Source organism: Falco biarmicus, chromosome 19 (assembly GCF_023638135.1).
Source record: "Falco biarmicus isolate bFalBia1 chromosome 19, bFalBia1.pri, whole genome shotgun sequence".
Lineage (NCBI taxonomy): Eukaryota > Metazoa > Chordata > Aves > Falconiformes > Falconidae > Falco > Falco biarmicus.
In genome coordinates, this window is record NC_079306.1 from 3,524,722 (window position 1) to 3,546,374 (window position 21,653).

Below are 21,653 nucleotides of genomic sequence, written 5' to 3' on the forward strand. Positions count from 1 at the left end.
ATCCGTGCTGGGTTTGGGGGTCAGAGAGGGGGTTGGTGGGAGCACCGGGGCTCGCTGCCCCTTCCCGCAGCCCCCACATGCATCCCGGCTCCATCGTTAGCCTGACCCCTGATTACACTCCGCAGGCTCTGCATCGCTGCCGTTGCCCCAGCAACGTGTCGTCGCCACAGCAACCGTGACAACCTTATGTTCATTAATTTAAAAAGGTTCACAGTGTAACAAATGAAATAGTTATAAGCTTGTCAGGGTGTTAAGGAGCAGGGGCTGACAACTCGCACCCCCCCCCCCCCCCCCTTCCTCGCTTGCGCCCGCTAGAGCAGCCCAGCCCGGCTCCAGCGCCGGGAGCAGATCTGCCTCGCCATGCCCATCCCAGGCCCTCCAGCCGGGCTTCATCCCACCATCCTTAATTACAGCAATTAGTTTAGGCCAGGTTTGGGAGCATCCTGGCAGTGTGGCATCACCCGATGACCTCCCCGGGGAGAGGCAGACCCGGCGCACAACCAGGGGCTGGATGCAGGTTGGGGGGTGGGGTGGGTCCGCGGTAGATGGGGCTTTGGACCAAAGATGCTCCCTGCATTGGGGCACCCACCCTGTGGCATGGCCAATGCGGGGGTTGGGCTACCAGCCTTCCCTGGAGCAAGTACGGGGTCTTTCGTCAAGGCTAATTATTTCCGTGCAACCTGTAGCACCTTAGGACCCGCGCCGTTCCAAGGAATATCTGGACCTTTGTGCCCAACAGGGCTGAGAGGGGGAGGATGACCAGACCAAATATGTGGCTCTCCCTATATATCTATACATCTTGGCTCCTTAGGGAATGTGGACAGCTCACGGATACCCGGAGCAGCCCATCTCCTCAGCTGGTGGAAGTTAATCCCGGCTGGCTGAGCCCGGCAGCTGGGGTAAATCAATGTTTTCCTTGAAGTCGGGGGGCCAGGTTGCTGGCAGGTACGAATAGGTGTCGCAAACCCAAAGATAATAAAACCGTGGCAGTAGGTGCCAGCTGAGGAACTGGCTTTTCCTTCGTTATGTACGATTTTGCTGAAATCTCAGCAGACTTCGGGTGGACCGTAACCCTTTAATCTCAAATAAAGGCCATCCCCTGTTTGGCTTGTTGGAAGTAGAAACATGAAAGGAACCGATTTGGGGAAAAAAAAAAAAAAAGAAAATCCCCTGCCATTGCGATGTCATTCGGTGAGCTGAGAAAAAGGTCATTTTTCTGTAAGAAAGGTGGCCGTTTCAGTTAAAAATAAAAATGGTGAGTTCTGGGCCACATCTGTTGCTGGTGGAAGCCGGCACTGGTTTGCACTGGTTTTTGCTAGCTGGGACCCAGCGTTTCCCAACTCCCACAGGGTCCCTTGTGCTGGCAAAGCTTTGTCCTGGAGACCAGGTTCATCCCTCATCCCAGCCCCCACGCCGCTTTCCCGGTGCATGAGAGGGGATATCGCTGGGCTTATGGCAGGGGGGCTGCTTGCCCACCGGTTTCCAAGCCCAGCCCCGCTCTCCCCATCCCCACGGCCATCGCCACAGGCAGATGAAGCACAGGCAGGAGCTGGTGTTGGAGGATTTGTGTGGCAAAGGGGGATGGCAGCTGCTCTGGCCCCGCTCTCTGCCCAGGGCTTCGGAGCTGAGCAGCCTCCGCAGCGGGAAGAGAAATCTGGTGAGCACCCGCGGGTGCTCATCTCCTCGCCGTCAAGAGATCCTTCAAAATCTTTCTCAATAATTAAACGAGCCAGGCCTAAAAATAGCACCGAGATCTACTATATGTGGCAGGATAATTTCAGGGGAGAGCTGGGAACAAGATGTCCTTGGTGTCCCAACCTTCCCTCTGAGGATGCGGTGGGCACCGGCCGGGCGCGGGGAGGGTGCTGGGCTTTGGGAGCAGAGCTCTGCCAGCAGCATGCCCTCCAAAGCAGCCAGGTTTGAGGAAGTTTTCTTCCCTGGAAAAAGCTCTTCAGCAGGTTTTTTTTTGCCGTGGTGGGTTTTGGAAGGGCATGGCAGCCTGGGCTGGGGGCTGGGGGGTCCTGGGCTGCAGCAAGGAAGGGACCCGTTTGGGCACCCTGTTGTAGATCGGAGGTTTCTCCTCCGCTCCGTGCCCGGGTGGCAGGTACCACGGATCTACTCTGAAATAATCGGGTGGCACGGTTGGCCACCCAGCCGGTGGTTCTGATGCTGCAGTGTGTGGCAGCCCAGGAATAGCATCCTCGGATGGGGCAGCCTGAGCCTTCAATCCCCAGGTTCCCAAGCTTTCGCTTATCTTCAAAGCTCTCCAGCGTGAAAGCAGGGCTGCGCTGGAGCAGATAAGCCCATCGCCTGGAAGGTGAAGGCGCCGCTCGAGGGGCTGCAAGGGGAGGCCCTGGGTTGGGGAGGGCTCAGCACCTTGGGTGCAGGGACATGGGACCATGCCCGTGCCACCCCATCCCTCTGAGGGGGGGGGGGGGGGCTTGCGCGCCTCTGTCCCGTGGGGAGAAGCAAAACGGGGTTCAGTGCCAGCGGTCCTGGGGCACGGCGATGTGAAATGGGGCTGCAGCCGCAGCTCGGTGTGGAATTAATTATTCCGGCTGCGAGACGGCAGGGTTAGCCAGGATGCTGCCGGGATGCTGCGCCGCAGCGTGGAGGAGCCCAGGGGCAAAAGGAGCAGGGCTGGACTCTGTGCGAACGCTGGGATGCCTGGAAAGAGGAGAAAAGATGGAATTAGGCATGGATAGCAGCCCCAAGGGCAGGGAGAGGATGGGAGCCAGCGTTGCTGCCCCACTGTTCCCATGGGGGGCACCCCAGGAGCTGCCCAGCCGGGGTACCCAAGCCCCCCAAAGCCCCTTGCAGCGAAAGGCGAACAGCTCAGCCACCCGTTGCATAAGCGGGGAATCAAAAGCGTCCTCCGGAGCCACGTGGCTGCCGGCCAACGGTTGGCATTAAAGCCGAGCAGAGGATACCGGGAGGGGAGCGTGGATTAGGCAGGGAGGAGACGGGATCAAGTGAGCAGCAGCCATGGCAGCCTGGCCGTTGCCTTGCCAGGGGGGTCATGCTCCCCAGGACCCCGGTCTCGAGGGCTCCAGCCTTTTTGTGGGGCAAAAGGCGGTGGCACGCAGCCGAACCGCAGTGGCACGCAGCCGATGCCATGGTGCGGAGCCCTGGGCACCTCCCAGCAACGCTGAGATGGGTCAGAGCCACGGCTGGGAGGCTGCTTTGACTCAGGGGTGATAAGGACCTCACCCAGGAAAGGGTTTTATCCTGCACACTGGGCTCCGTTCAGTGCAAGTTGGACTGGCTGGGTGGTGGGGAAGGTGCTGAGCCCTTTCATTAGGGCTGGGCGTGTGTGCAGGCATCGCAAAGAGCATCTCAAGGATGGGGGCTGCAGGAGGGGAGCGGAGGGTGTCGTGCAAAGCGAGGAAGTTCTGGCTGTAGAAACCCAGAATCTTTGCTTTCTCCGGGCTGCAGAGCACGGAGCTGCTCTGGATCTCGTGCTCTGATTGAGCAAGACGCTAAAGCTTTTGAACTTTGGGCAGTTCCTTGAAACTGGGCTGCTCCCGATCGGCAGCTACTCCCACACGCTGAGGATCTGCACGGGCTGGGGGCAGCCGGTTGAAGCTCTACCCCACCAGCAGCCACCACGTGCACCAGAAAAGGGGGAGCATAGCTGCAGTTTGCTGCTTTGCAAAAAAAAAAAAACAAACCAACAAACCAAAAACCAAAAAAAAAAAAAAGAGAGATTTAGTTAATTTGATATTGCAAGATGCTCAGCGGTGGTTTTTCCTCCCAGACAGACGTTTTCACAACCTCAGTTAGCTGATAAGCTGGTGCTGGGCTTAAGCCTCGGGGGGGCTAAAAGATGCCTCCCTTGCTGATAAAAGCCCCACCAGTGGGAGCTGGGGCACGGTCTGCTGTGCCCGCTCTGCCCCAGATCCTGCCGCCATCCTGGCTGGAACCCCCTCCCCAGTACAGACCAGTAAAGTTGCTGCCAGTCCCAGCTGGGTTTGCTGCCCGTGGAAGTTTTTGGCTGTTTCCCATCAAGGTCTGGCGCCGGTGGTTACCCCAGGGAGCACGAGCTGCGGCGGGGTGAAGGCAGCAGTGTGCCGGGGGTGCCGGCAAAAGGACCCCACCAGTGGTACCTACCTACGATGGCAGGGGTCCTACCCCCTGCCAGCACCCCCGCAAGCTGTGCCAAGCCCCCAGCCCAGCTCAGGGGGGGCGATGCCTTTGCCCCCGTGCCCTGAGCAGGGTGTTGGAGAAGACGAGGATGAGCCGGCCCCGCCGTGAGCCCGGTGCTGGCCTCAGGGATGCTCGCACAGGCCACCGTGGTGGCCCTGACTCAGTTCCTCTCTCGGCCGCAGACGGTCTGTGGGACATCAGGCAGGACGCTGGGGGTGGCTGCCTTCTGTAAAATGCGCTTTTTTTTTTTAATTATTATTTTTTTATTTTTTATTCCCCCCCCCCTCCCTTTTTTTCATGGCAGCTGGCGTTTGAGGGCTCGCCGCGATGGTTCCCACTCCCCCATCTGTCTGCCCTCCAAAGCAGAGTGTTGCACAGGTCTGGCTGCCAGCGCGGCAGCACCGAGCAGGGGCTGGGGGATGCTCGAGGGGGGAAGGTTTTGGGGCTGCCAGTTTGTGCCCTGGGAAAACACCTTGGGGAGCTGCAGGGCAGCTCATTTGTGCTCAGCTTTGCATCAAAATTGGAAGCAGGAATTTTTGTCCCCCCAGAGCCTCGTGGTGCCAGTGCCGGTGGCACGCTGCCCAGGCTTCCCGGCTTTGGGTTGAGGATCAGGGCGAATCCTGTTTTAAGGCAAAAGGTTATGGGGTGGGAAGGAAGCAATCGTAAAGCAAACACCACAGCATTCTCCAACCACACATGGCTTTGGCACAATAAATAGAAGGGAAGGGACAAAAATAGCCCCCAGGGTTGCACTGTGGACACAGAGAGGAAGCAGGGCTGTTTTGGGGCTGGGGGGGGTGGTTGCTCTCCCACCCCACTCTGAAGCCCTGAGGCACGGGGAAGTCGACGTCCCGCAGTGCTGCAGCTGGAAGACAAGATCCAGGAGCAGAAAGGCTGGGTGGGCTTGGGGGGGACGGCACCTGAGCCCTTGCAAAACTCGCTGCACCCCACAGCCTTGCAGAGCTCTGGTGTTTTCCCGCATGCTGACCCCCTTCCCGGCCCTCCGGAGCCAGCCGAGCCGGGACCGCTTCATCTGGGCAGAGGCAAAGGGCAGATGGAGAGGCGGCACCAGGACTGGGCCAGATCCTGGCAACTGGGAAAACCCACAAGGAGTCTGGTTGCAGCTTTTGGAGCGGGGTCTGCGAGCTCGCGTGGCTGATGCAAGCTGCTTTCCCTGGCCGCCAGCGCTCCTGGACCACATTTGGAGAGCGGCGGGGAGGAAGGGAGGATGCAGGCACAGACCTGGAAGCAAAATGTTTTCACGCTCCCATGCAGACCTTGCTACGGGAGGGAAAAAACCTCGTCTCCCCCTCAGCCTGCCCCGTGTCTCCCTTGGGTGCCCCCGGGAAACACCTCCCGGTTGCACCAGGGGCTTTGTGCAATTGGGGGGAGGGGGTAGCACCCCTGGCCGGGGTCCCACGCCCCCCGTCCCATGTGGCCCCACGGCTGGGGCGCGCAGCTGGAGCCCTCACAGGGCCCTGCCGCTTTAAATCTGCCTCTCCCACGTGCTGTCTGGTTGTGCTGGAGACGGTGACGCAGGCAGGACGTCAATGGCCGCTGTGGGAGAATTTAGACTTGGAGAGGAAGGGGGGGGGGGGGGGGCAGGGAGGAAGGGACCGTTTGCAGGGAGCCATGGGGCCGTGGGGCTAGGGGGGGCGCATGGCCAGAGACGGGGGGAACCTGGCCCCCAGCTTTGCGGGGTCCCCCAGGAGCATCGCCAGCAGCGTCGCTCCGTGCGACGTTCCCCCCCCCGCCTCCATCTCTGGCAAACTCTGGGGCCTCCACCAGCTGCCAGGGCAAATAATCCGGCAAATAAGCCGGGGTGGGCCACGTGAAGGCGATGCTTCCTCTTTGCCCTCGCAGACCCCTCCCCGTGCCTTGTCACCGCACGTGTGTCACCCTCGCCCTGCAGCCAAGGTGCCAGCCTGGGCGCCATGCCGTGCCCCTGGGCGCATCCCGTGGCACCCGCCAGCATCCTGGTGGGCGACCGCTCCCCCAAAGGTGGGCTGTGCCATCGCCACCCACGCCGGGGCGAGGGTCCGGCTGCGGTGGGGCTGGCGGGAGGCACGCAGCCCCCTCCCTCGCTTTAAGCTCTGCAGCATCCCAAGGGCACCGGCGCTGCCAGGGGACGCGGTGGCGGCAGCGCTTCCGATGGGATGAGCCTCGAACGTTGATGCCGCATCTGACGCCGAAATTTTCAACCCTCCAAAACGGGTGTGGGAGCTCCGTTCCCACGTGGCACGAGGGAAAAGGGTGGCAGAGAATCCCAAAGGCACGGCGAGGAGGGTAGGGATGCTGCTCCGCCGCACGGGATGACCTCTCGGCTTTGAAACCAGCCCTCAACCGGCTCCTCTCCTTTTGGTGCGGGAAAGGAGCGAGCATTTTTTCCCACTTTAGGTTTTTGGGTGTCTTTTTTTTTTTTTTTTTTTTTTTTTTAAATAGCTCGAAGGTGGCTGCGTATCTTAGAAGACCCAGGAGTCCTGCCTCCTCCCCGCTGGCATAGGGCAAGGGAAAGCAATTTCCACCATGGAGAGGCTGCGGACCAGCTGTAGGAAGCCATCAGCCCGGTGTGGGAAGGGAGTTACTCAGCATTTGGTTCCCAAGAGAAAAAAAAATACCAAAAAATGAAAAAAAAAAAAACCCAACAAAAAAATCCAGCAGACCAGCTCCAACTGACTTTCCAAAATACTTTGAGGTTCATAGTAATGTTCTCGTCTTCGTCTCATAAATATTCTGGGTTGGACCCTTCCCTCGTTTCCAGCTCGTAGCTCACGGAAAGGCACCGGAGCTTGGCTGCTGCACATTATTATGACTATTTTTATTTTTTATTTCTTTGGATACATGATCTCAGTTGATTGGAAAACAAACCCCAGAGAATCCTTGAGGAGAGACTGCAAACAGCTCTTGGTGAGATGACTAATCCCATCTCTATCTAAACCAACAGGGCGCTAAAAATAGCCCTATTTCTAACAATAAATATAATAAAATAACGAACTGACAACAAACAGCCCCAAAAAGCCAAACACGCTGGAAAGTCCACTAGGAATAGGGGAAGGAGCCGGCAGGGAACTGTGTCACCGAGTCAGGGGGGTGATGGTGACGGAGGTGCTCGTGGCACTGGGGATGCTGGGGTCAGATCCAGCCTCTCCATCACGTGCGCCTTTACCCCTTGCCCCAACTGGAGATATTTGTGTCCCCCCAAAATAATGCAGGGAAAGGCGCAGGGGGCGCGGTCCGGTGTGGGGTGCATGCACCCAATCCCCAGAAATCCCATCGCGGAGTGGCTGGCATCCCGGCCCCGAGCACCCCCCAGAGCGGGACCCCCCTATAGTTAATGGCTACGGGCATCGGTAAAAATGTGGTGGCTGGTTCTGGGCCCCCCCCCCCCAGCCCCGGCATCGCCCCTGCGGCTGTTCGGCTCCACACAGAGCACCCGTATTCCCAGCGCTCCAGCTGGATGTGACCCACCGGGGCTGGGACATCCTTGTCACTGGTCCCCAGCCTTTAGGTTGGGATGGTCACCCCTCAGCATCCCCATCCTCTGGAGCATCGGGCCATGGCTCCTGCATCCCTGGGAAAGGAAAGGGATGGCTGAGCCCCAGCTGTGCCCAACGCCGCTTCTCCGGTTGGTGCTTGGAGTCGGGAGAGCTCCACGGTGGGACAATCCCTGCGGTGGGACAATCCCTGCGGTGGGAGAGCTCACACCCCAGCTCCTGCCGTGCCCCCCCCCCCCCCCCCCCGGTGCACAGCCAGGGACCACGGGCGGGATGCCCACATCCTTCCAGCCCCATCCGCATCCCCAGCTCCAAGGCCGCCACGCTGCTGCCGCTGCATCCTGGCACCGGGTCCTCAACCCCCCTAAACCCCCCCTAGAGTCCTGCCCCCAGACCGCTCCGGTTCCAGTGGGAGTCGTTGGTCAACACGTTCGATTTTTGTTGAGGGTAACCACGGAGCAATTTATCCGGGTTGAAGGAGCGGGGAGAAGAGGGAACGTGGCGCCCCGGCTCGGCGCTGGGATGGGGCGTTGGGACCCCTCTGCCGCGGCCGGCTGGTGCCGGTGGCGCGTTGCCGGCCCTGGGGACCCGGAGGTGGCTTCGTGTCCCGCGGGATCCATGCGCGTCGGGGATGGCGGAGGCGAGAGCGGCCACGTGGCACGGCACGGCTGGTACCGGGGCCAGCCGGGTGGGCTGTACCCATGAGGGGTCTGCGCCGGCGCTGGCCACGGAACCGGCACCTTTGGCTACCACCGGGTGCCGGATCCAGCATCCCCATGGCAGAACCGGTCACTGGGGTGTCCCAGCCTGGCTCGTGGGGACACACACTGGGTGCTGGGGCTGGGGGGGGGACACAATCCAACCCCCTGACCCCACTCCCCTGAGGCTCATTGTGCCCCCCCCCCCCCACCATCACCCCAGGGCAGCTGCTTGGGGGTGGGTGCACGGGGGGGGACCCCCAGGTTTCCCCAGCGCTGTGCTGGGGGAAGCACCCACACCAGTGGGGTGGGCTGGCTGGGCCAGACCCTCTGGGTGGTGCTGGGGGGGGGTCACGGCTCTGCCCCCCCTGGGTCTGCCCCTGGGCCTTGGCTCCGGCCCCTCACCCCCCCCACACCCCCCCCCCCCCCCAGGCTCTGCCCACACAGCCCCCAGCCCCAGCTCTGCCCCCCAGCCCGGCTCTGTGGCCCCCCCAGCCCTGTCTGTGCCCCTTGCTCCCCAGAGCCCCAGCTCTGCCCCCCGACCCCCGCCTTTGTGCCCCCCCAACCCAGCTCTGTGTCCCCCCTCAGCCCCCACCTCTGTCTCCCTTGTCCCTGGCTCGCCCTCCCCCCCCCCGACCCCCAGCCCCCCCCCCCAGCCCCGGCTCTGCGCCCCCTCCAGCCCCCCCAGCCCCAGGCTCTGCTCTTCCCCCCAACCCCCCCAGCCCCTCCTCAGCGCTCCTGACCCCCTCAGCCCCCCCGGGCCCCCCACCCCCTTGGCCCAGCCCGGCCCCCCCAGCCCCCTTCCCGGCCCCCCCTGCACCGGCTCGGTCCCCCCGGCCCCCCCTCAGCCCCCCCAAACCCCGGCTCTGCTCCCCCCTGCCCCCCCTCGGCCCCCCCTGCACCGGCTCAAGCCCCCCGACCCCCTCGGCCCCTCTCAGCCCCGGCTCTGCGCCCCCTCCAACCCCCCCAGCCCCAGGCTCTACTCCCCCCTGCCCCCCCCACCTCCCTTGGTCCCCCAGCCCCGCCCGGCCCCCCCGGCCCCGGCTCAGCCCCCCGGCCGGGCCCAGCCCCCGGCCCCGCCGCGCTGCCCCGGGCCCCGGCGGCCATTGGCTGCCCGCGCTGCGCCGCCGCGCCCTGACGCTGGGCTGGGCCGGGCCCGGCCATGGTCGCTCCGCGCCGGCTCCGCCGCAGCCCCCCGGGAGCGGCCGGGCCCCGCGCCCCGCCAGAGGTGGGTCCGCGTCCCCCCCCCCCCCCCGCGCCCGCACCCCCCTCTCCTTCGCTTCCATCTTTTGCCCTTTTAATAATGACGATTTTTCATTTACCTATTTATTTATTTATTTATTTATTTCCCCCGCGGCTGGCGCTACTTCCGAGAACACCCCCCCCCCCCATCCCCCCTCCCCCCTCCGCCTTTGGGAGGGCGACCGGCTCCGTGTTCTGTGTGTTTCGGTGTGTGTGTGGTATCCCGGTAGCACACACACACACCCCCCCCCCCCCCGGTAGTCGTGTGTGTCCCGTCCCCCCCCCCCTGCGCTGCGCGGTGCCGCCCCGAGGCGGCGGGGATGGGCGGCGGAGCGCGGCCGGAGCGCGGAGCCGGCGGGGGCGGGGAGCACATCCTTCCTCCCCCCCCTCCCCCCCCGCCCCCTCCCCCCCCCCCCCGGCGCCGCTTCAAAACAAACCGTCACCAAAATGGTGCAGAGGTGACGGAGGGAGCGGGGAGGAAGGGGAAGGAGCGTGGCCTGGGCGCTGCGGGGGACAGGTGAGAGGGGAGGGGGGCGTGGGGGGGGGGGTCGCGGGATGGAGAGAGGGGGGTGGGGGGGTATGTGGGTGCAGGGTGCGAGGCTTGGGGATGGGTCCCCCTGCCCGCTGGGTCCCCCTGCCCGCTGGGTCCTCCTGCCCGCTGGGTCCTGGGGGATGCACTGGGAGGGTGCCCCCCCCCCCTCCCCCCTCGCCGGGAGGGTGCCCCCCCGGAGTAGCACTGGGGCAGGTGGGACCCCCGTTGGACCCCCACGAGCCCACCCGTGACACACGGCGACCCCAGCGGTGGCCTTGGCAAGCCCGAGGGAGAAGTGGGATGGGGGGGGGGGAAGGGGGTGCCCACCCCGGTGGGATGCTGGGGGTGCCCACCCCCGGTGGGATGCTGGGGGTACCCACCCCGGGAGGATGCTGGGTGTGCCGGTGGGATGCTGGGGGTGCCCACCCCGGTGGGATACTGGGGGTGCCGGTGAGATGCTGGGGGTGCCCACCCTGGTGGGGGGCTGGGGGTGCCGGTGGGGCTGGGGGTGCTGGTGCAGGGGGGGGGCTCTGCTTTGAGTGGCAAGAGCAGCTTTTCCCAGTCCTGGAGCTTCCATGCCTTGGCCGGCTGCCGGCTCCGGAGCTGACAGCTGGGATTGTTTGTTCCTCCGGGCCGGTGGGGGCACGGCACCGGGGCTGCCATTTGACAGTGGTTAGAGCTTTTATTTTTTTGGGGGGGTTGGGGGGGTGAACCCCGGTACCCACCACCGCGGCCTCCCTGGGATGCTGAGCATCTCCTCGGCTTGGCGGCCAGGGATGCGGCGGCCAGGGCATCCTGGCAGCTGGATGCTGCTCAGCATCTGTAACGCCTGGTTGCCAGCGGCTTATCTCCTTCCCAACAGCTTGCCCCCCCCCGCCCCCCCGGCTTTGTTGTTGCCTTTTATTTTTTTATTTATCTCCACCACCACCACCCCCCCAACACACACATGGCTCTTCCCTCCGCACCCCATGGGTCTGCGCAGCCACAAGCTGGGGTGCCCCCCCCCCCCCCCCAATTTTAATTTTCCTTGTCATTCCCAGCTATCAGGAGCTGCCACGTGGTTTTGGCCGGTGCCCCCCCCCCCCCCCCCCCCCCCCGCCGTGCTTCAGACCTGCAGGCAGGGGTCTGACACCAGTAAGTGGAGCACAGCTGGTGCCAATTCCCCCAGCGCTCTGGCACAGCATCTCTACCTCCCCCCCACTGGGAAGGGCCTGATCCTGCCCCCCCCCCTCCCCCCCCCCAAGCCTTTCTCCCACCGTTTGTGGCCCCACGTGGATTATTCAGGCTGGTGTTGCCCCCGGTCCCAGGACATCCATCCCAAAACCTCACTGGGGATAGGGATGGGCTCGGGGTGACACCGTGTGTCCCCCCGGCTCTGGGCGAGGGGCTGCAGATTTGCCTTATTTTGCGAATTTTGGGAATATTTGGGAAATTTTGTTGCCCCCCCCTTAGGCTGATTCGATGCTGGTGGCCCCAGCCTGGGGAGTGCTGGGGGTGTCCGTGTCCCTCGAGTCTCCTGCCCTGGGCACCGCTGAAGGTCACGGACCTCCAGGATGTGCCTCATGGCTTCTCCTTTGTGTGTGTGTGTGTCCGCTCGTGTTCCCCCCCCCACCCCCCCACCCCCCCCACCCCCCCGCCACCCTCGTCCTTCAGCCCCTGCAGTTGTCGTGGGCACTTGTGCAGGGCTGGGAGCAGGTGGCCGGTGGCCCTGCCGCGGTGGCGGCCACCGCTCGGGTTTCACCGGTGCTGCCAGCGCCGTCGCCTCCGCCACGGATGGAACGACCTCGTGTTCCCGGGGCATTCGCTCCCCCCGTCCCATTCCTGCCCCAGTTTCCCGCCCACCCGCCCAGTATAAACCAGCTGCTGGTGCCGGGGTGTGTGTGTGTGCGTCCCGGTGTGCGCCAGGGGGGCTCTGGGGGGACCTTGGGAAGTGCCGCCTTTGTCAGTGGGTGACCTTGGGCAAGTCCCTTTGCTTCCCCGCGCTTCGGTGTTGCTCTGGGGTGGTTAATGTGTTTCATCCCCCCCCTCTCCCTTCTGCCCCTCCTCCCCCCTCGCTGGGGCTCAGGGCTCTGCTTGGGAAGTGTGACTGCGGAGCTGGAAAGGGCTGTTGCTATTTTATCCTGGCCCCGAGCGGGCAGGGTGGAGGCACGGACCATGCCGGAGTGGCCCGGGGTGGATTTTTTTTTATTTTATTTTTTTTAAATTTTTTTCCCAGGCTGCCAAGTGAAACAAGTGGGGTCTGATTCTCATTTAACGCCGCAGCCCTTTACTGCGACTCTGGCAACGTAAAGGAGCCTAAATATGGTCATAAACCACAGCGGCTCCCAGGTCCCTCCTTGACGGCGGCTTTGTGCGAGGGAGAACAAAGCCCAAAGTGTCGGACAAAAAAAAGTACGGGAGCGGGACCCAGCTGCCGCGGTGCCGGCACGTGCCGGGAGCCTGCCGGGCAGGGGGGTGTCAATGCCGGTGCGGCCTGATGGAGGAAGGATGGAGGCAAGGGTAGGGGGTGATGCTGCCCACCCAATCCCGAAGGACCAGGAGGGTTTTGAGCAGGATGGGTGCAGGCTGCGCCGCTGGGCGAGTGATTTCAACCTACAAAAAAATCCGTGGTGAGGGGTAGAAATTGCTTTTCCATGTTTTTTCCACCGAGTTGGAGCGCTTGCCGGGGTCGGGTCGGGATCCCTTGGGATCCCCCTGGCCACCACCGTTCTGCTGTGGCTTGTTCGGGATCGGAGTGGAAGGATGGAGAGGGATACGCGTCGCTGGCATCACCACCAACCACCAGCGCCGGGTGCCCTGGGTGGAAATGCCAGGCGGCCCTGGCCAGGAGCTGGCCAAGCTTTGGGAAGCGAGCGGGCAGCATCCCCGTTAAATCCCGGGGAATACCCGGGAGCGCACGTGGGGGGTGCTCGGAGCGGGGCCGTGGCGAGCCGGCGTGGGCGGCCGCGAAGATGCCGTGCCGGACTTCCCCATCTGCACACCGCGAGCTAAAAATACCCCCCTGCCTCACCCCGTAGCCACCCATCTGTTGGAGGGCGAGCTCCTGGGGGCCAGGGACTCTTTTTTAAAAAAATTATTTTATTATTTTATTTGTTTTTAATTTTTGATAGCTATTTGGCAGTTCCTAGAGGCTGAGCTGGCTGGAGTTCAGAGGTGACACTATTGCAAATGACAGTCCTGCCCCCGGGAAGGTACGGCTCTGCCGCTGAGCCAGACGCGCGCCCAGCACAAAACCAGTGAGTCAGAGCAGGGGCAGGGAGGAGGAGGAAGGCTGGTGAGGGAGGGCAGGCCGTGCCAGGTGCCACGGGGTGGGAGCTGGGTGGCCCGTACCGGTGAGGCTATAGGATGCATCAACCCCTTGCCTCCCCCAAAACAATTATTCCTCCACCATCCACTGCGCCTCTCTGCTTTATTATATTTCCCCCCCCCCCCTTTTCCTTTTTTTTCTCTCGTTAGAGAAGCTTTCGCTAAAAAAAAAAAAAAAAAAAAAAAAAAAAAGCTGAAATTGGTTAATCGTTTTGTTTGATCAGAGCTTCGGCAGTGCCGGCAGACCTCTTGGTTTTTCCCTCCGCCTTGTTTGAGCAGCGGTTGGCTTTTGCTTTCAAGATGGATCGAGCCGCCTGCCAGCCAGCAGCTCTACCTCCGCCGATCCCTTGGTTTTCATCTCGTGCTCTGGTTTGGTTCGCTCGTGGGTTTTTTCCTTTCATTTTTCCCCTTTTCCCTCGCTCCCGGTATCTCCTGGTGGTAGCTCCCCTGCTGCTTAAAAAAAAAAAAAAAAGAGCTTGCATCCTAAAAAAAAATTGAGGGGGGGGGGGGCGGAAAGCGCCCACGTGGAGCAAGGACTTGTTAAAATATTGTTAAATCGATCCAGAGTGATTGATTTGGAGGGGGGGGGGCTGTAGGTTGGCTTTTCTCTGAGATGGTGGTGAAAAGGTTGGGGGGGGGGGGGAGCATTTTTAGGGGAAGCTCAGCCCATTCCCGCGTGGTTTGCGCTGAGGCTGGGACGATGCGGGAGCTGCTGCCCGATTCCCCAGCTATAAGGTGAGAGCCCCTTGCCCCCCGTGTGGAGCTCCTTGCCCCCTCTATAGAGCTCCTTGCCCTGTATAAAAGCAGGGTGGTGGTGGGTACGGATGAGACCAGGTGCACACGATGCTCCACGCTGCCACGGTCCATGTCGCCTGGAGGGGTCTGGTGGTGGTGGGATGCGCTGGGATGCTGGAGCAGTCGCCCCCACTGCCGGGTGCTGCCGCGGTGCCCAACGGGGCTTTTAACAGCTCCGTGCTGCTCGGGTCCCCGTGGGGCCGGTGCCGCTGCTCCCTTGGTTGCCAAAAGCCAAGCCTGAATCGGCAAGAGCGGTGCCGGTGTCCTATGTGTGCGCGGTGAGGATGAGCTGGTAGGGCAGGATGATGCCCGCGCTGGGATGTGTCACCCAGGAGCCACCAGTGGGTCCCATCCTGAAGCGGCCAGACTGGGCGGTGCTGGGGCCACACGTTCCCCTCGGTGCTGGATTATTTCACAACGTGCAATTAAGCCGCTGGTTTTCCTGGAGCCGGCGCGTGGAGGGGCTCAGCAGCACCCGCATCTACCACCACCCCTCCTCCTGGCTTTAATTGAACCTCCTGGTCTCAAGGTCAAAGCCGTGCCGCGGTGCTGGGCTCCCACCTCCTGCCTTGAGTCAGCCTTGGTTTGGGGTTGGCGAGGTGGTAATTAAACGACCTATTTCTGGGCAGGGAGGAAGAGGAGGAGGAGGAGGAATTGTTACTTTTTCCAGAACTTCAAACAGCTTCCAGCAAGCGGCCGGCACAAACCCAAAACCGCTTCCAGGAGGTGGTGCCCCCCCCTCCCCGAGCTGGGATGCTTGGGGGTCTTGGGGATGGGTGACCCCCCTGCAAGACCACTACTGCTGCATCAGCCCTTTTTTTTTTTTGGAAGGAGGAAGGGCAAAGCCGCAGCTCCCACATTTTTATTTTATTTTTAAAATGTTATGCATTATTTTTTTTCCCCAGCCTCCCAAAATTGTAAGGAGATGCACACCCACCCCCCTCCCCCGTGGGGTAGGGTCTCCGACCTGAGCCCACCTCAGGGCTGCAAAGGGGTCATCTCTTGTAGGTGGCAAAGGGCTTCCTCCTCCTCTCCTCCTTCTCCTCCTGTGAGGCTGCATCCTGCACCCCCCGGCGGGGTGCTGGGGGCTGTCGGCAGGGCGGTACCTGCCCGGGAAGATGCAGTGGAGCTTGCGGGGTGGTCGGTTATTGATGGATTTAAGCGGTGGTTATAAATAGCCCTGGTTGAAAGTTTTCATCTTCCTTTTTAAATGAAAGTGCCTTTTGGAACCAATGTGACTTTTCTCCATCCTTTTGGAAAGCATTTTTATTTTTATTTTTTTTTTTTTCTTATTTTGAAGATGAAATTTTGGGGTTTTCATTTAAAAAAAAAGAGATTTTTTTCCCCCCCCCTTTTTGATTATGGAGGACTTCAGGGAAAAATTGCTAGGGACAAATACCAGGAACGCACCCCATATCGTGCAGGTTGGGAAAATATGCGGAGTTGGATTTTTTTGGTTTGCTTTTCCTCAAAAAAAGAAATTGACGTTGGAAAACGGTCACTGAGAGTTTTCTATCGAGCGGTCAAAATTTGGAGGCTGGAAAAAGTGGGGTTTGCTTCGAACCTGCTGCAGCAAGCTTGAAAAAAGCAAAAAGTTCAGTAAATGAAATAAATTGGCTGGAGGACCTTCTGTTTGGTAAAAAACTGGCAACGTTTCTGGGTTTCTGTCTGGACTTTTTTGGTTGTAAAACCTGAAATCCTCCCCCACCCCAAGCAGTAACCCTGAAACATGGTGCCGTAGAACAAGTTTCCCCACTGACAGGGAAGAAAAAAAAAAAAGAATAATGTGGACGAGTTATTTCAGCCAGCCAGATTTTTTTTTTTAATTATTTTTGTTTTTTCACAAGTGTGGTCACCGAGCCTGTCCTGTCCCACAACCCTGGACCACGGTGGAGCATCATCTCCTGGGAAGAAGGGGTGCAGGGGTGTGAGGGGGGTGTGCGGTGGGGAATGGCCAGGGGTCCGTGCTGGCATCTGTGACCTCCTGCAAAGCTCAGGGCTGCGAAGAAATGAGTGGTTTCTTACTAATTTTGAGGCGGTATGGCAGCAGGGAGGGGCTCTGTGTGTGCGTAACCGTCCCTGGGGGTCTGAGCGTTGTCAAAACATCGTGATAAATGTCCCTGTGGAGTGGCTGGGCTCCTGGGTACGGGGTGATGGAGCATCACCTGCCTGAGGGGAGACCCTGGTGACAGAGCATCACCTTGTCCTGGAGGAGACCCTGGGGGCGGGGTGATAGAGCATCACCTTGCTTGGGGGGAGACCCTGGGTGTGGGGTGATGGAGCATCACCTTGCCCTGGAGGAGACCCTGGGTAATGGAGCATCACCTTGCCCAAGGGGAGACCCTGGGTGATGGGGCATCACCTTGGCCCAGGGGGAGACCCTGGGTGATGGAGCATCACCTTGCCCTGGAGGAGACCCTGGATGTGGGGTGATGGAGCATCACCTTGCTTGGGGGGGAGACCCTGGGTGTGGGGTGATGGAGCATCACCTTGCTTGGGGGAGACCCTGGGTGATGGGGCCATCACCTTGTCCTGGAGGAGACCCTGCGTGTGGAGTGATGGCACATCACCTTGCTTGGGGGGAGACCCTGGGTGTGGGGTGATGGCGCATCACCTTGTCCGGGGGGAGACCCTGGGTGATGGCGCATCACCTTGTCCGGGGGGAGACCCTGGGTGATGGAGCATCACCTTGGCCCGGGGGGAGACCCTGGGTGATGGCGCATCACCTTGCCCTAGAGGAGACCCTGGGTGATGGAGCATCACCTTGTCTGGGGGGAGGCCCTGGGTGATGGAGCATCACCTTGTCTGGGGGGAGGCCCTGGGTGATGGAGCAATCACCTTGGCCTGGGAGAAGACCCTGGGGTGCCCCTCGGCCAGACGAGGGGACAGCGGGTTGGGGGTGGCTGAAGAACCTGCCGCCTGCTAACACCCCGGTGTTACTGGAGCCCGGCTCTGCCGCCGGCCCCCTCTCCCCACCACGCAGCGTTGGGGGAATTTTAACCTTTAAAATTTTGCCAAAGGGAGCGTTGGCTTCGGCTCTGCCGTCGGGCGCAGAGCTCAGCACCCGGCGCTCGGGCCGTTTGGGAACTTGCTGGAAAAACCAGGGGGGGACAGCAAAGCATTGGTGCGTGGCCCTGAGCATCCCCTGCGGTGCTCACGGAGGCGCGGGGGACGAAGTGCCTGCTCCCTGTGCCCTCAACAAAACCCTGCGAGAGCAGCTGATTTATTTCAGGAGCTGGGAATTGGGGTGGAAGAGTTGGGTGAAGGCAGGGCTTGCTGGGATGTGGGCTCGGAGCAGTTTTCGGGCTGGTATTCTGGCGAGGAGCGATGCTTGGGATCGCACAGTGCATGCATGGACCAGTGGGGGGGGGGTCGGGGGGGGGGGCAGAGGGTGGTGGTGTTGGGGTGCAGCAGGAGCCAGGCTGCTCTCCAGCCTCTTGGCTGAGGCTTTCCCCCCCCGTGTGCCGTGGACACCCCATCCCTTGGGTTTTAAACCAGAGGGGGATCAATCCCAGATCCATCGCCAACCCTCCGTGACTCGGCACGGGCCGTCCTTCCCACGCGCCGGCATCGAGCCGCCGGGAAAACTTGCACCTCTCGACTTCGCTCGTTCAAAAATATCCCCGGCCCCGCGCGGCTGCCGCTGCCAAGATGGGGAGAGGAGCGGCGCTACCTCTTTGCAGAAATCTGTCGCCTCGCTCGGCGGTGGGGAGGTTGGGAGCCGCGGGAGCGCCGAGCCCCATCGCCTTCTAAAATAGAAGCAGAACAAATGGTTGGAGCAGGATGGCGGTGGCGAAGGCAGCCAAGCCTCTTCCCGCGGCAGCTGGTGGCTGGTATGCTGCTCCTTGCTCCATCCATCCATCCTCTCCCCGGCGCTGGGGTGGGCTTGCCAGGGGAGAGGCGAGCATCTGTCTTTTGGGGCGAGGTTGGGCATGCCGGGGCTTTTTGGGGGGTTGGGGTGTGATCCCCCTTGGTGGTTTTGTTGGGTTTTTTTGGGGGGGTTGAGCTTTTCTGGAGGGGCAGGATGGTGGGGCATGAGGGGTTTGGGTAGCGGCCGCGGTGCTGCGCGCCGGTGCGGGAGAAGGAGGAGATGGGGAGTTGGGGGGGTGGGTGGTGGTGGCAGTTGGCGAAGGGGCTTTGCCCCAAAACGCCGCCACAGGTGCCGGGGTTGAGCCTCGGGCACCGGTGGGATGGGTGAACGTGCCGTGTTTTCTCCCTGTGGCAAGGCGGGGGGGTCCCGGTGGGATGAGGTCCTGGGGACCTTGGGTGTCGTGGGAGCCATGGTGGGGGCCAGGAACGCAGTGGGGGAAGGGGGTCCCCATGGCTCAACCGGGGTCGGGGTCCCGAGGGGGGATGAAGCCGCCTGTCCTGGCTCCGCCTGCCTGCTGGCACCCAGGAGAGGAAAGGGTGAGACGGGCTCTGGTTGCAAATCAAGATGTTTGGAAAAAACCCGTTAATTGCCCTCTGATCTTGGAGGTTTAAGGCCAGGCAGGAGCGTGCGCTTTAGCAGAATTTCACGCCCGCCGTTGCGCCGCGGAGGGCTGCTCCAGCTGGATGAGATGGAAGCGGGAAGGTCGGGAAGAGCTTTCCCGTAAGCCAAGATGTTCTTGCCTTGTCCTTTCCAGCGGAGAGGACCAGCCACCGTGAGCTCAGCATCCGCTGGGGTGACCTTCAGCGCCTTCTGCTTTGGCAAGGGAGGAGAGCTGCTTTGCATGCCTTCTCCCCCCCCCCCCCCCCCGCCTCGATGCTACACATGGACCGAGCAAACCGGGTCTTTTTTTTATGCAAAAACACAGTTTGGGGTTTAACTTCTCGACAAGAAATACCTTGGGGGCTAAATACGGAGCTAAAAGCAGCCCCACTGGCTCAAGGGCTGAAGGTTGGATGCTCAAGCTGGTGGTTGGGGGGGTTGGCTCCCCTTTGGGGACTGAAACAAAATGCTCCATGGTGCTTTTTCCCCCCCCCTTTGATAAGTTTTTTTTTGCCCCAAGGAGCACTGCAAGCCCTGCTGGGGGTCCTGTGGCTGCACCCCGCTGCGCTGCGCTTGGGTTTCCCATGTTGGTGGTGATGTGCGGTGATTTTTTTTAAATTATAATTATTATTATTATTTTCTCCTAAGCACTTATGGGCTTGGGGGGAGACCCTTTTGCCCCAGCATCCTTTTGCCCTCCGAGGACCACCGCTTCACGCCGCCTTTCTAACCTGTGGCCAGGCACCGTGGCGCTGGCATGATGGTGATCTCCACATACCGCCCCCCCCATCGCCCCCCCAGCTTTTGGCCATCAGGCTCTTTTTTCCCACCACGGAGGGGTGCAGGCTGCAGGGCTGGAGCCGTGCTGGATGCCGTGCCACGTGCCGTGCACCGGACCGGAGCATCTTTTTCTCGCCTCCCCCACTGGCAGGGCGCGTGGGCGAGCGTGGTGTGAGGTGAGGCGTCCCCCGGGGCTTTCTGGCTTCCTTTGGGACCCCCCCTGAGCCCACCGGTAGCCCACCTCCTTGGCGGTGGGGGTCACGGGCCGTTGGGCTGCGTTTAGGCAGAGGTTGTTTGTGTACGAGCTTATTTTTATTTGTGTGTCTTTTGGAAATTCTGTGTCACGGCAGGTGCCGGTTCAGTGCTTGGCGATGGGGCGTGGCGGGGATGGAGACAGGGGCTAAAACGGGTTTAACTTCTGCTGGTGCAATTTTCCCGTTCCTCTGCTGCAGGACACCTTGAGGCTCTTGGGATTTGGGGGGCTGAAGCGACTTGGGGGCTCCGGCTCTGCTCCCAGTCCATCCCTCCTGTGGGGTCATGGGTCTCCTTCCAGCCAACAAATTGGCCACCACCAGCCCGGGGGCTCGTTGGGGCTGGACCGTGAGCGTGCGAGGCGGTGAGCGCGCTGAGGTGTCTCCTGGCCATGCAAAACCACAGAGCAGCAGCGGGTTTTAATCCTGCTGGGAGATGGGCAGGAGCTGGGGGGCTCCCGCATCCCATCGGCGATGGGATGCTACCAGCACCTGACGTGGGCAGAGCAAGGCGGAGAGGAAAAGGCATGAAAATCAGATTTTCAAAAAGGGCTGGGCAGCAATTTCGGAGCTGCTGCTTTGCAAAGTTGGTTGGTTTGCCCGGGTTGCTGAGCCGTGGTGGGCAGAGCTAAGGCTGAAGTAGGGGGTCTTGCTGCTGGGGGCTGCCTCGGGTACCACCCGCGCTGCCTGGGAGCTTCGGCTGTGTCCCTCGGTCCTGGCAGGGTGGCAGCCTGCATCCCCCAAAGCCCTGCGGGGTCTGCAGCATTCCGTGCCTGGCAAAGCCCAGGTGATGCCCAAAAGCGGGACCCGTGCCCGGGGGCAGGAGGTGACCCCCATCGCCTGCCTCAGAGGGTCAGCCCCGCTCCTCCAGCGCCTTCTAATGAAGGTGCCACCGTGGTGGGTTGGTTCTTTCTTTATTTTTTTTTGGAATTTTTTCCCCTAAATACATTACCAGTGCAGCTCGTCCATATTTCAACCACCTTCTCCCTCCTGTTCTCGCGCTGAAGTCTATAATGCTGAAATTATAGCATCACCCTCGTCGCCATGGCAATGCGCAGGGATGTATTTAAAAAAAAAAAAAAAAAAAAAAAAAAAGACCAGAAGCCCTCCAAGGATTATGACTTCAGTGAGGGATCAGGCTGGAGGGGAATCTGGGTCACGGCTGGAGCAGGCTTTTCTTCCAGCCTGTCTTCAGTAATTCCCCTTACTGCGACCTGGGGGATGTGTCAGGGCAGGGCAGAGCCACCCTTAGCACCCATGGGTGCTCCCCTGGGGGGGTCCCTCAGCCCCGGGAGGTGCTGTGCTCCCTGTGGAGGAGATTGCTCGTTGCCTGCGTGCACCCCAGGAAAGAGCATCCTCGCAGAGTTCGGTATTCCCACCCATAATCCAGGCTTTTTAACCCAAAAGTCTTCCGATGCCAGAGCGCGTGGTGCCTGCGGGAATGCCAGAGCCGCACTCCCACCCCCCCTCGTTTGTGCATTGCAAGTTTTCTCTCTCATCCCCCAAAATAAACAGGACTTTTTTTTTTTTTTATATAATTTTTTTTTTCTCCTCTTCTTCTTTTTTTTTTTTTTTTTTTTTCCCCTCCTTTTTCCACACCCCCAGAGCCGCTGTTGCTGGTGGCAGGGAGCCCAGACTCCGTAGGAACTCAGAAATGCTGCAGATCCAAGCCCCGGCTGCCCTCTTGGTTTCGCAATCCTTTGGAGGGGGAGAGAGAGAGAAGGAATAAAAATGGGAGGGGATATTTTTTTTTTTCTTTATTAGAGATTTATAGACTTTCCCACCAGTAGGGACAAGGAGCCGGAGCCGAGCGGCCAATTTTCTACAGTAAGTTTCCAACACTGCTCCTCTCTGGCCCCGGCGAAACCCTCTACGGCCTCGCCTACGGTGGGTTGGGTTTCCAAAATTTCAAAAAATTTTTGGAAAACCATCGGCGAT

General features: G+C 60.9%; 1 protein-coding gene across 1 annotated transcript in view; it reads left to right on the forward strand.

Moving 5' to 3' along the window:
* Positions 1-9,433: 9,433 nt before the first annotated feature.
* Positions 9,434-21,653, forward strand: part of MEF2D (myocyte enhancer factor 2D) — a 76,175-nt gene continuing 63,955 nt past the window's right edge. The window contains 1 exon segment of the mRNA XM_056322190.1: positions 9,434-9,566. The gene's annotated coding sequence lies outside the window, so the exon portion shown is untranslated.